The sequence below is a fragment of the Sycon ciliatum genome, chromosome 6 (assembly GCF_964019385.1).
Source record: "Sycon ciliatum chromosome 6, ocSycCili1.1, whole genome shotgun sequence".
Lineage (NCBI taxonomy): Eukaryota > Metazoa > Porifera > Calcarea > Leucosolenida > Sycettidae > Sycon > Sycon ciliatum.
This window is the reverse complement of record NC_088648.1, coordinates 34,690,379-34,705,222: the sequence shown is the minus strand read 5'-3', so window position 1 is coordinate 34,705,222 and position 14,844 is coordinate 34,690,379.

The following is a 14,844-nucleotide window of genomic DNA, read 5'->3' as shown; positions in this document are numbered from 1 at the left end:
CAATCATGTCATTTGAACGATCACTTGAATTATCAGTAAGGTTTTCTCAAGCTGCAGAAGAGCTCACGCATGCTATGGAATTACTTGAGTCTACAACTGTTGATTATGTCTGTTCGTTGAGGCTTTGCCAACCTTTTCCCCCCACCCACAGTCAAATCTAGGTAATAGTTGGACGAACTTCTTTTAAATATTGTCTCCGCATGCTTCTGTATCATGTTATGTTATACCTTTATTTTACTAGTACAGTGGTCCCTCTATAATCCGGCACCATTTGTGCCACGAAAATCTGCTGGATTAGGGAGGGTGCTGGATTAACAAATCTGATTTACTGCTGCAATGTGCATGAAGGGACATTTTGGCTACTGAAAATTGTGCTGGTTTATCGAGGGTGCTGGATTATAAAGTGCCGGATTAGAGAGGGACGACTGTACTTCACCATAGGTGCGGAGGGGTGTCTGGATGTGCGTTAGTGTGTGCGTTTTGTCTTCGCGTTTGGTCTCAACTACGATGCAGTACACTATGTGCGTACAGTACTGTCGGTCGCCTAAGAACTGGGGGGGACAGCCTCCTAGCCTAAACCGTTCTTATTTTCATGTAATACAGTCTATGCACAGTTGAGTTACCCTGTATACATTGGGATGCTGTGCTTGGTAAAATTCTAGCCTGATCGTTCTTCGGCGCTCTGTTCTTCGGCGTCCGACAGTACTGTAGTCAATGTCGCGTCCTTGCACTTGTAAACAGAGCATGTCACGATGCTGTGGTGTAGACGTTTGGCCGTTTGGGAAGTCTTCACCATTGACCATAAAGCTAGTGGAAAAACCAATATTCTAAAGCCAATGAGAAAGGCTAGTGGAAATGATCATGATAATTCTACGTCATCTTCTTCTTTCTTTTTTTTGCGGTGGAGAACTTGGAATACTATTTGTCTTCCTCATTTGGGAAACTTGCAGGAACAAAGTTAGCCCAAAGGTCTGTTGCACACCTGCTTGGTTTCTCGCAGAGCTATTGGCTTCATTGAGTCAGTGAGGGGATGACGGAGCATATCTGATTTCACACTTTAGCCGAAGGGTAAGGATCAGACTACCCTGCTAGGCCAATGGTACATCATACATGACAATAGAAAACCGATCTTGTGTACTGGTCATTAGATCAGCTAACCTGAGAACAAGAGCGGATCGCTAGGACTAGTTCCAGGTGATCACCTATTGCGTTGATTGCTCGTTTCCGCTGAGGGGACCAGGCCGATTTCTTTATCCTTTAGAAAGGTTCAGGAAGCAATTGCGGCGCAGAGCGGAAGGCGTCAGTTTGGACAATCAACAAACCATCGCTTCATCACAAATCCCTGCCAAGTCTTCTCTCTATTATGTTACACGTACTACTGTATTCGTGCTATCATGTTGTCCATCGTGCTGTGGCCAATCTGCGAGCTGTGTATCCACTCGTGTAGTACACGTCCTTATGTACAACAGGTGTAGAGCGCCACTGCACTGAAAGCAAAACGCAGCTTATCAGCGGAGGGCGCCGGCGTCAGCGGCCTCCTCGATGACTTGGAGCGACCAACCGATACATTCGCCGGTCAAGTAGAGAGGGAATTGTCCACACACACGCTGCTCAGGTAGCGAGCGCCATTACACTTCTCGGGTTTGAGCTAGGCCCGGGGCAAGCACACTGCATTGTGACTGGAACACAGTACTGTGGATTGTGCCCTCGGGCTGGTGTGTTCTCGTCAACAACTAAGTTACTTGCCAGCCAAGTCGCTCGTTGTTAGAACCTACATTATTATACCATGGTGAAACGGTACTGTACCTCAAACCGGTCGTGTATTTGCTGCACATCATACCAGCACACAATACCCAAACCTGCCCAAAACAAGCTCGACGCCATAGCGTCCCTCGCCTCACTAACTGCGATACGCTATGGGGCTAGCACCGCTATGCAAGCACTATCGGCCCTGGTTAACGCCATGGAAAACGACTTCAGCTATTTCTGGTCGGCGTGCCCGATGACCAAACCATCCCTGCTTGCAGAGTACAGGGGCACATCTCTACCGTTATTGGGTTGGGATTTGACAAGTAAGCTACAAACATCAACATCAGTAATGCCTCTGAGCGCATAGTTTTTAAACACACATCGTAGTGTCTCATACGGGTAGATAAATGCTGGCTGGTCGAAAGGTCCCATGAAGAACGGAATCCAACAAGTTTCACTTCACACGGTGAGAAACACTTGTAAAACCTGCCACAACGTTTTGTTCGCGGGTACGCTTCAGACTTCACTGTAACGACACTCCCTAGGCCCTATCCATGCACATGTACATGTAAGTTTAACATCAAGACCACTTCTACATTGTACATACTGAATGGAAATGTCCCTACTGAAACTGCAACACTTGCAGAAATAATTTCCTCACTATAATACGATTGGGTAGAGCGTCCTTCAAAGATTCGAAGAGATCGAGGCAACATGTACTGTACAATCAACATACAGTACTTTCAATTGCCATATTTGGAATTTCCCGCTGACCGACAAGTGCGACATTCTCCATTACATTAGTACCGCTGCCTATGCTGCTGCAAGTCGAAAAAGGGACTGCATACCAGACGATGTTGGAGAAGTCTACTAAACTTCGACTCCACAAACTATACTAGAATTATGATAACATCGCCTCCACTAATTTTATTTGCTCAACAAATTCACGGTTGTGATCAAAGTGGAGTCCTCAGCTAGGGATAACATTGTCTGTGTACTGGGCCACTCTGGGGCCGGGCAGTGGATTTATAATACAATCATGCTCTCTGCACTAAGCAAATCTCAACACAGGTGATGGCGGGTAATCACACCTGAGCTATCACACACACACAATATTCAGCGGAGAAATACGGCAGAATTTGTGTGCTATGCTCAAACATTGAAGTCCGCCATCGGATCCTATCATACCGGTATGTGCAAAATGGCAAGGACGAAGTGAAACATTTTCTTTCACTAAAATCATCCGGGAAACTACATGCACACGTACTATGATGTAGCTGATTTGATGGAAACGTATTCTATGCCGTTTGAAATGAAAAGTGCCCCCATATGATTCTGTGGGAAAGCGTTGAAATACGTACAATTACATGTACATGTACATGTACATGTAACTCCGGGGAGGATTCGCAACCCCTGCAACGTGATTATGTTTTGTCAAAGAAACACACAGATATTATTTGCACCAATTTAATCTACCAGTAACTACCGCCGATTACCGGTACCTACTGATAGATGTACAATGCCGTGAGCAATACTGGAGGTCATTTAGGACTCCCAGTACACCATGTCTTTCCCAGTAACTGAAATCCAATTGAAATTCAATCTGGTAACGGGATCACATTGTCAGTACTTCAAAGAATTCCCCTGAGCAGTTCAGTAGGTTGCATTCAAACATTCGCACAATATTTCCCACATGCGACGGCTCCAAACGTGACCTTGAAACCCTTGGACACCTTCCAAGCGCTCGTCTTGTTAAGCTCTTGCACGATTCTTTAAACTTAGAGACCGGAATTGAACATGCGGCGTTTCATCAGCGGATTAGTCGCCACTTCCTGGTTCCAACCAATTCCACCTCCCCTTGCTGGCATTGCAATGTGTACAGCACGGGTATATCAAGGAACGATAAGCGTTTCATCCCCAACCATCTGCAGCGAGCAAGACATGTGTTGCACTTGAATAAGCATTCATCTCTAAATTGTGTTACAAGTTTCGTTTTATACATTGTAGGCCCTGTATCTAAACCGTCCTCGGTTAAACGCTATGGTGAAATGTGGCTTCTGAAGTTCCGTGGAACTATCTGTAACTGGTTTCTTGAATTGATAGACTACGGATTCGGCTTCCGACCCACAATTTATATTGGCAACGGGACATGGTCAACAAGTCAACACTAATCGGCGGCATACAGGTAGTTTACAGCGAGCAAATTTCAAACAAAACATTTCAGCAACTTCCCAAGTTCGTTTTTACTGCCTGCAGCAACTCTAGGATACTCCCACTTGATGGTCAACAATTCAATTGATATTCGATCCCTTGACATGAAATTCGTGTGGATTACACAGAACTGGATGCATTAAACCCTGCTATGATTGTACTTTGGTAGGGGAAGGCGGAACGATAATGCGCTCCCAAATGACACAGAGGGGGACCGATCGCCAAAGTCTTAGAGGTCTATATTCAGCAAGAATGCCCTTTAACCTCCGGTCTTGGAACATTGTTATAGCTTGCACTCTTTTTAGAAGTCCAAGTTTTACCGGCAATGGCAGCCTCTCGAATCAGGAAGCCAGTCCTGAAGAGGTTGGCCGAAATAGACTTCGCAGGAACTGCCGAGTCCGAGAGAACATTTCCCCAAACGATAGTCCCCGTGGACGTCCCGTTCCAACTTTTGAGGGCTTGATTCAAAGGTGCTATGGTACGGCCCTAGGCTAGGAAGACAAAAAGCTAATTGATCGTTTTCCATTAGAACTGTCCGCTTTGGATGCTTCCTTGAACTAATTGTAGGCCGAATATGTTCAGTGCTCAGGCAGCACCAGCACCAGCACCAGTGCAAGTAAGTAGTTACTGCAGACCCTGGGCATGCAGTTTCACAGTAGCTACCACCACTGCACAAGTCCCAAGGTGATTTTTTTTATTTTGCCTGACAGTGCTGCCCGTCGATTGCCACCCACTTTGACACGTTGGCTGCTCGGATGTGTCGCCATTGCTTTACTCCCACGCACTCAAGTTGTTGCTGTCATCGATCGTCAGCATACATGTAGTGATGCCCTTTGGGCTGGCTTTGGAAAGGTGAGTTGCAAGCTGCACAGTGATGCCGCTTTGCTCGATCTACTTGAGTACTGTGCCAGTACAGTGGACTGTGCGTACCGAATACCAACTCTGTGACGTTTTCACTGCACTCAACTGGACTACATCAGTACATGTACATGACTGCAATGTATGTTTAGACTGCACTGGGCAACTACTAGTACTGGTGCACTGGAATAGTCAAGTCTACAGTTCATTGGTTGCCAGTTGGTTTGTACTGTCATGTACTGTACAGTGTACTTGCAACACAGGTAAAGACCGTCCAATGTCCGACTTTTCTAGCCCTACTGCGTAGCCCATCCCGCCGTTCTCAGTCCATGAAGTGGTGGCTCAAGTGGACACTTATTCCACGCTCTGCATACCCACGATGTGGGGAAAACCCCACAACGTCCATTGGGAGTTACTGGTATAATGCTGTCAGCACTGCCACACATGGTGGTTGCTCGTTTTCAGTGGAACTTTACGAAAGATGCGGGGGCTGACCCAAGACAAGAAGAAGTTTGAATGAGTCGCCAGAAGTCGAATTGCGCAGTAACTTCCACACGACTCAGGTACGCAGGCGCGTGAACATCTGCACGTTTTGCTTTGTTTTGCTTCGACCTTTGCCAGTTGTGGTGGTTGTAACTGGTGTGCGAAAGGCCCGTAGTGGATGTGGACACTGTGAGTGTCGCCATGCTTTACGCCTGAATGAAAGTCCCCCGTAGCAATCTCACATGCATTGGGACTTCTTGAAACTTAGCTTCCCACATTTTCACCACATTAGACAAGCGCGAACGTTGCGCCAATGCTGCGATGCTGCTGACTTCGCAGACTCTCGGATAATTAGATGGTGAAGCGTGGGCACTAGCTGAGGAAATTCATGATTCCTAACTGCCGTCACGACTTGCACATGACCTGAACAGAACCGCAAAGCAGCGGGCAGGAGAGTCTATGCTTCGCTTCAATTGAAACAAGAAGAGAGGTTTATCGGGCCACTGGCAACATAAAGCAAGAGAATGGAAGTGGTGGGAGGTAATGACGAAATTTCGAGCTTCACTGCCCTCGGCGTTGATGTAGCATGTCTTGGCTGGTGACTAGATTAATGTTACTGGGTGCAGGTGCGCAAGTAGCCGCCTGCCCACGCATCGCACACGATGTGCAATGATATTGCAACAAATGGAATGAAATCATCAACACTACCACACCAGCTTCGACGATACCATAGCGTCGGGAGAAAATACTTTATTTTTAGGTAGAATGTTTGCACTCGCATTTCTTCAGAATCACTACAGACAATTTACTGGAGATTACCAGTAATAATTGTCCCAGGGTTTTGCAGTTTGACACATGATCCAAACACAACACTATCGTATGTCCTTCTTTGCATTTCCACTTTTCTCAGTACGCCTCCTCTTGCCCCTAGGCACAGGCAGTTACTTGGGGCACGGGGCAGAAAACATCCTGCCGGAATGGACGTGCAGGAGCACAGCCTTTCTCCTCAACCAGTTTGCGCATTGGTCATACATCTACAATGGATGTGTGATTTAACCCACACAGGCCTCCTGGCATCAGGCTCGAAAAACGGAACAGTCTCGTTCACACTACCCTCAGATAATGCACTATCCAAATACATGTATTGTTCGCCGATTTGCTCTGCTACCTGGGTAGCGTGTCGACCTTCCCCCGCGCATTGAGAGACAGATCATATTGATGTTCGCAGTGTAGTACAATACATGCACACGATGCTAGTCTTTATCTCGCACACTCACCGGTCGTTGGCAGCTATCAACCGGTTCCTGTGACATGCAATACTACCATAGATCAGCATGTCAGAGATGCTGTTTTCCCCTCCAGGTATTGCCAAGTCGCGACGAACACCGTGTACATGTTGTTGCACTTCAGAGGTATCATGTCGAGAGGAGAGGAGTGATTCTTTCCACGTACGAAGAAAGCAGTAGGTGACCTCAATCATGGAGACGTTGAACGAAGAGAGATTTTGCTGCTGGCACCCAAAACATGAAGGCGAAAGGATACCTATAATTATGTGTAGATGTAATCTTTAATGTAACTACGTTATCGACGTTATAGATGTGTAGATACATTGGACGGGTTACTTGACGTTCACATACATGTTCATGTACATGTACATGTGCATGTACATGTATTTACATGCACGACTCGCTACAAAGTACAATACTAATATTGTCCATATTCACGGCAGGTGCACGAATTGTGTATTGCCACAGTACACCGCACAGCTAGTACAGCCTGTGCGACTGTGTTTCTGCAGAGGTCTAGTCGAAGGTCATTGCCGAACCGCGTGACGTTCTTCCGGCCTGATACTCGCTCTGCGCGCGCTCTTGACGCTCATGAGTGCAGTGATGCATCTCCCCCGTACTTGTCCAGTAGTTGAAATCCTGCAGCTGTTCCAGTCGGGCCAGGCCAGGGCTCAGATCGGAGGCTTCTGCAATCTCTTCAAGTCTTGTACAATGTACCTTGTACGGTCGTTGTGTCTTCCGCACGTCGAGAACTCATCGGAAGCTGGTGTGATTGCGTACGCTTGACCGATTATCTGACGTGAAAATTTACAAGAACTTTACTTGGACAGTAGTCAATCGGCACGTGAAGCAGATCAGGCAGGACACGGGTATGACCATTGGTATTTCACTTCAGATCTGATGATAGTAGTGCCCCTGCTAGACTAGTGTGCTCCACGCCTGCGATCATCGAAGGTTAGAACACTGTTCACAAGATCATGGTTTATCCCTTGATACCTCCTATACATGTACATGTACATGTAAATGTGCATAGCACATTTATCAACTTACGTTTTCAACCTTATGCACCCAGCACACCAAAGTGATGATGATTCATGACTCTTGTCAGCATTTGCAATGGATTGGTAACATTTCTTAACATTTCTTATCTATTTATACAATGTATTTCGAAGTACATGTATACTTGTAGGAAACAAACTCGCACTGCTTCCAAAATTTGGAAGCAGTGCGAGTTTGTTTCCATACGTACATGTATTTGGAATCCAAATACATGTAAAATGTACGTATACATGTACGTATTAGGCACTAATCCCTATTACATGTATACATGTACATGTATATGCAGGTTAGAAGTAACGTTAGTTGATCGAAGCCAAGTGGACCATGGCATTAGGGCGTACAGTGTACCTTTTCAGCTACGCCACATGCGAAGGCTACATTTTTACGCGAGGAAGTGGTCATGGACGGCAAAACGACAGCCAACAAGACGCGCTATGTTTCACAACGTGTCTAGTCATGTCCAATGTCTGGCCAGTGGCGGGCATCAAGCACACCGCCCGCAGCTACACTAGCCTACAGCGTGTCTCAGGACACACACCAGCACGACAGGCATAATTATGTAATACTGTATACAGCTGGCTGGTATGACCATCTAGGGTGCAGCTGCAAAGACTAAGTGGAGAGACTCTGAATTATTCCTGCCAAAACTAAAGTGCCCTTACTACGACCAACTGGATCCACTGTTGCTGTGCTCTAAGCGCCTACCGCAGAGTTGGTTTGTGCCACCTACATGTACATGACTTGAGAGGAGGGACGAAAAGCGTTTCTTCTGTGACTCAGAGTTTCACGGTTTTAACCGATCATCAGACAGCAACTTGACTACAATTTTCAGAAGATAATAATTATTATGATTGATATAGGCTGCAAGCTTGGATCACAGCGCCAATGGATGATCCGGGCTGATAGTGTAATTATAAAAAATTGATTGCATGAGTTGTACATGTACATGTAGATGTATGTCCCAGTCATACCCTTGTAACCCTAGTACCCTTGTAACCCTCCCTGCCATGCACTTCAAATTTCCAGTTTCTACCACACCTTTGTATTGCAGTACAGTATATTCCTAGGCACCTAGTACCTGGAGCATCTACTAAGCCTCTGATGATAACCCCCTTTGCCATGAAACTCTGCGAAACAACAAGGCGAAGTTTCCGTCCATTGTGAACTTCTGTCACAGGCTCCTCTTCGTGGATTGGGCACTTTCGCAAGTCAGCGACGACTCCGATTTGAGTTGTATTTGACACCTGGTTTATATCTGATTTTGGAAAGACAAGAGTAGTTTTCATTGCTCTAAGGTTCGGCTTCATTTTCACTCCGCATCGCTGACGATTCCACAAGTAGTTGTCCTAGTATATCCTATTCTCAGTACAATTGCCTTTCAGTCATCATACATGTACATGTACATAGAAGAATTCCAAATCTATTGGTTACTGCCTTCATTTCCTGGTCTCTGAATACTGGCACCAAGACAATCAGTGCTGGCAATTGGGCAGAACGATGATGCCCTGCATCCCGGTACATATACACGGGCGCCAGGGCCAAACTGGGCGCCAGTGATGAGTCATGCTATAAGCTCACACAGGAGACCACGTTTCAATATTTCAACGTCGACCTCATGGCTAGATCCTACATGTACATGTATAATGTGTAGGGACTACACGTACATGTTGGTACATACATGTGTATACTGTAGAATAGTTTACCTACATTCACATGTATGAACATGTTTGTTCGGTGACAGCACGTACCAAGGTGGACGACACCGTATTCGGAAACAGTGACCTTTCTGCAACCATCCAAAGTCATTTACCTGCATGCATGTCGCCGAGGTCAACCAGGAAACACAACTCGTTACGTAAATATACAATATTTATGTACATAACAAAAAAACATACATGTACATGTACAATGTACCTGAAATTCCGACATGGATGATGATGGTTGTGACCTTTTTAGTGACTACTGCTTTTTCTTGATCAGCCGCAATTGTGAAAGGTAATTCAGATTGATGAATTATTCGTCGTGAACGATAGATATCCGTTGTTGATACTTCAGAATTCAATACTTATACATGTGCAAACGTAATGTACGTGTACATTGTATCTGTATTGCTCCCACTTTCAAGGATGATGTGCAATGAATTGTTGTCAACGCCATACATTCATGGGCGAACAGAAACATGGAGAATTGATACCTGTGAGGCTGTAGCAATCACAGCACTGATGCGAATGTGGATGCGCTGGAAGAGGAAGGATTTCTCACTTTATGAAGTTAATCTTGGTCATCTAACGCCTTCCCATTATTCTATCAGCGCGCGTGGTGAGCGTGATTTCTGAGACTGAAGTTTCTAATGCGTACATTGTACATGTGTCAGCTCGTTGAACCTCTATGCTCAGGATGGAGTCTCTAATATTATAAAATGTGTCAGAACGTTGAACTTTCGTGACCAGGATAAAGTTTAGCTGTATAATGTCTCTAGAGGTACAGGCAGAAGAATGAAGCAGTTTGTGATCAAGGGCGATTAGGGACGGCTTGAACAAGGGCGGGCTGATGTGTCCCAAATCACGATGGGCCCAAATTCCCGTATCTACTGCCTGTCCTCCTTCTCAAATTATTTTAATCGTCGTGTAGATTGTGGAGTTCTGAAGAAACGTTGTGTACATACATGTACATGTACATGTATCTATACAAAAAACAAAACTACAGATAAAAATAATATGCAAGCGCGCATGTACAATGTACATTGTACATGTACATGTACATGTACATGTACATACACACACGTACGCACGCACACACTCGCACACTTGGAAAAGGCACCACGGATGGCACAAGTACGATTCGGCAACAGTGAAACATGAATTATGTACACTGTACATGCACATGTACGTGTAAGACAGAACGTAGACTGCGAGGAGCATAAGCGATTAAGCGTTGCTATTTTAGAGTGTGTAACGATTGAATGCTCATAACAATAGCTCAAAAATGCGATGATACGAAACGACTTTGGCAAGGACGGAGAGTGAGTAGAAACGATCAGGACGAGTGGAATAGCACGTCTTAGTCTTTCAGAAACAAAGGTCATCGCATAACAAAACCGAAAGCTACGCTTCCTTCCTTCACAGAACCCCACTGCATCAACTTGATCAAGTGCATGTGCGTAGATACATGACTACAGAGTACAGTACTTCATAGCTGCGTACGTGGGCGTATGGCAGTAGGGTAAATGCTAGAATTGCCTAGGTAATCCTCTTTCCAATCGAGAATTATTGTTATGATTTGAACAAGCCAGCTTGGTGCGTTGACCCCGTTCTCATCTCTCCTTTGCGCTTGATCGATCTAGTGACTCAGCGTTCACAATACATGATGGACAAGAAATTACACCATGCAGTCCTAGTAAGTAGTATCAGTAATGACTAATGCAGAACGCGTTACCGTGGCGGGGTGGGTGATGGTGTAGGAGGTGTTAATGCTATTGGCGGTTACCCTAGCCTTGCTCTTGCTGACCGATGTTGTTTTTGTTGTTGTTTTGGTTTGGGGTTGCTGTCTACAAGCAAGAACAGATGGCCGTGTGGGTGCTGGAAGATACGTGGACGTGATTAGAAACACAATGTTATCCACAGCATCAAACTCATAGCTGACTTCTCGTTTCTCAGGAACAACGTCTGCACTCTAAATTAATGCGAACATGATGTGGTGCTAAAAGTACATGAACATGTATGAGCACACACGTGACGTATTAACACCTTCCCATGCCCAGCGTAAACCCGACGAAAGGTCAGGCGCTGTTCAGCACGCAAGCTGTCATCAAGCGATAAGCTTGCTTCTTGGGTAGCCACTGACCTCGCCATCACCCCCCGAGTCTACCCTTCTCTCTCTATTCCTTTCTTCCCAGTATGCAATAATTCTGACACCGTCCGATGCTGTAATGCTGTAATGTGTAGCTTGTGGGTTAATTTTAGATAAAGTTATGTTATTGGTCAACAGTACAATGCCGTGATTTGTATGGTTTTCCTAGGAGTTGTTTGTCGGTGTTGATGGTAAAGCCATAGTCTAACCTGTGCCGTTCCTCAGGGTCACTAGCCTCTAACAGCATGATGGTGTCACCATCGCTGGTCTGTGTCTCGATGTGCCAGTGGTTACAAAATGTCACTTTGTCCGACCGGAAACCGAATGGTTGTGGCTACCCCGACTCTGCCCTGTCTTTCACCCCTTTACCCGAGCACGTTTTCTATTCCATGCGTCCCCACAGCTTACTTCGATTTAGGTCATACGCCCATCTCGCGCTTGCGTGCACCGCAAAACTTGCAACGGCTAATACGAAACGTTCTGTTCGTTCGGCGGATGTCGGTCAGCACCGCGAAGGGCGGCAGTGTGAATATGTGCGTGTCACATCTGCTCATTGCAGTGGATGGAGGCCCAGCAAGTCGTGCTGAACTATCGCCGATGCACGGTTCCTGACAGAGGAGCAGCTTACCTAACTCCACCATACATACAGCACACACCCAGTGAACGGGCACTTATCTAATTACTGCCAGTGTCACTGGTTTGTTGGTGCATCTAGCAATACAGAGCAATATCTTTTGGACACCCAATGGTAGTCCCTGTCACCTCTCTTATCTTTTCTGTGCTTCGCCAGGCAGAGGTCGCTATCGGTGTGTGAGTGACTACTTCCAAAGCCTGTCGCCTGAAATCAAGAGAGCGCATCACTGCCAGGCCGCCTTGGCCACTCGAAAACGCCGCTGATGTTCCACCAGCACGTTACACACCTATCGCTGGGGCCGATATTGAGTCATGTACCTTCAACTTCATGGTGGTATGCTGCAAACTCTGCATCACGCCTGTCTCCGTGAATCATGGTTCTGCAAACTCCTAACGTTACTCCAATACAACTACAGTGTAAAACTAAAAGCTTCTTGCCAGGCTTGCATCCTTATCTTCGGAATAACGGTTTCGGGATGCACTTTTCCATGATTGAGTGTCTTTGCAGCATAGTGTATGTATAGCCTAGGCTATAGTGTAGGCACATCGTGCTGTTTGAACTGGAGGTGCACCATACAGATTTCAGGGCCATACTCCATAGTACATGGTGGTATTCATGTACGTCTCCTAGACGCTCAATAGTGATCCGCACTGCAGTACATCAAGTCATCATACATGGGCATGGACCTAAATTCACGTGACTGGCGTTGTAGGGAAAATGGCAGGAGACAGTAAGATCGTTATCAGAAGTTCCTCCAAGTTGTCTTTAGCTGTGGCACGGGATTGCAGTGTTGCCCTTTGCCTGGCCGATAAGACCCTCGGCAGAATTCACGCTTGACCTACGCCACTCAAAACATGGGAGTGGCTGCTATGCTTCGTTATGTCAAATCAAACACTGCTCTAGAGATCCGTGCATACAGCGACTGGACATTTACGTTGTTTCCGTGTCCCTGCTGCCAGTTATGACCCGTAAAAAGTACCGTAATCTGGCGTAGAAGATGAAAGGGTTGCCATATCAGTTTGATATCAACAAATTATTGTATGAAGCTAACCAACCAGTCACAAGGCCGTCTTCCTAACACATTCGTTCTGCGTGCCTGCACTTCGCTCAGCCAAAACTGGGAACACTGCATCAGTGCGTGTACTGTGTAGCAGTACTAGCACGGCATGTACAGTCTACACTAGACCTGCATTGCACATGATTGTATGGGGAAATTCCCATTGTGTGTGTTTTACGCATGCATGATGCGCAACACAGTAGTACTGTAGTCTAGTAAGTGTAGCTTGATTCTAACAGCGTGTTGCGTTTCTGACGTCATATAATTTAGCGCTTCTGAAAGGCTCCAGAAATTTTCGGAATCTTTCACAGCAGTGCGGAAGAAGCCTAGAAAGTAACAGACATGATGAGAAAACGCACTAAACTTCGCATCCAGTGAACTCCAGATGTCCTGGCGTACGGGCGTGTTACGCAACACATTGGCATGCACTCTTGTGACACTAAACCAGTGCTGCACTACGTATCACAGTAGCATGCACAGGCAGTAGCGTGCAGTCAGACTCAGAGGTGAAATAGCTGTCGCAGTATGCAAGCCATGCCTCAAATTCTCCATGCTCTTTCCTCAAGCACATGTACTAGTGCCTGTGCAGGATAGCTGGTGCAAAACGGCAGCACCTGTCCAGAGCCAGGCTGCCACTAGCAGTACCCAAGGGTGAGTCTGTGTTCGAAGATCTCAGCAGGCTCGAGCCAGACATATCCTCATCTATCCAGTTCTGGGCACCGGAGTTCTCAAGGCACGGTTCGATGATGACAAATAAACAAAAATGTATATGGGGTAGAAATCCGAAGAGCCATTTAGGTATGCGCACTCCACGGTCCCCTGCTGATCGCTAATCAAGATACTACATGTGGAAGCAAAGCTGCAGTAGAACACACGTCTCCACAATACCTTCAAAGGTTTATCGCAAATAAGCGTATACAATCATGTACGCATTACTGATTAGGAAGGGCTGAGAGAAAACGTACGATGTACTTTTTATGATAATCAATGCGCCATTTATTGCTCAGTGATCCCAAACGTTGATTTACATGTTGAGGACACAGTCGTAGCTTGGCCAAATGCAAAATTGAATCCGATCATGACTTCTTTACCGTCATTATAGCACTGCAAATACCCAAATCAGCAAATAAGTCGAAGAGCCATCTCACAGTGTACCGCAAATTCAGTATGTACATTAGATCTCGAGCCAAACTACAGATAGGGTAACCATTATCAGGTTCTGTCTCCCAATGGAACATGTCAATTGACTAATTCCATTGCTCTACTTTTTTTCACTGTCTCGCTACACACACACACTCTCTCTCTCTCTCTCTCTCTCTCCCACCCATAGTCCGCATAGCTAGGTGGCCTTGAAGTCGAGAGCCTAGATCGGCGAAGCTCTCGCGAACCGATCATAATAATGTTATCCCGATCCACCTCCCGCTCGCCAAGCACGCAGAGCTGCAGGGGGCTAGTGCTCAGCATGATTTTCATGCTCGCGCAGTCACTGCATAATGAGTTTTGCGCTGGCTTTGTCACTGCCACTGGACTGCTACGTACGTACGAACGAACTGAGCAAGTGCTTCGTGCCTGGCTGCCCTGTCCGCACCAGGTCAGGAGTTGACTGGCTGCAACTGCCCAGATGCGCGTGCACACGACTTTTTGCGTCACCAGTGTGG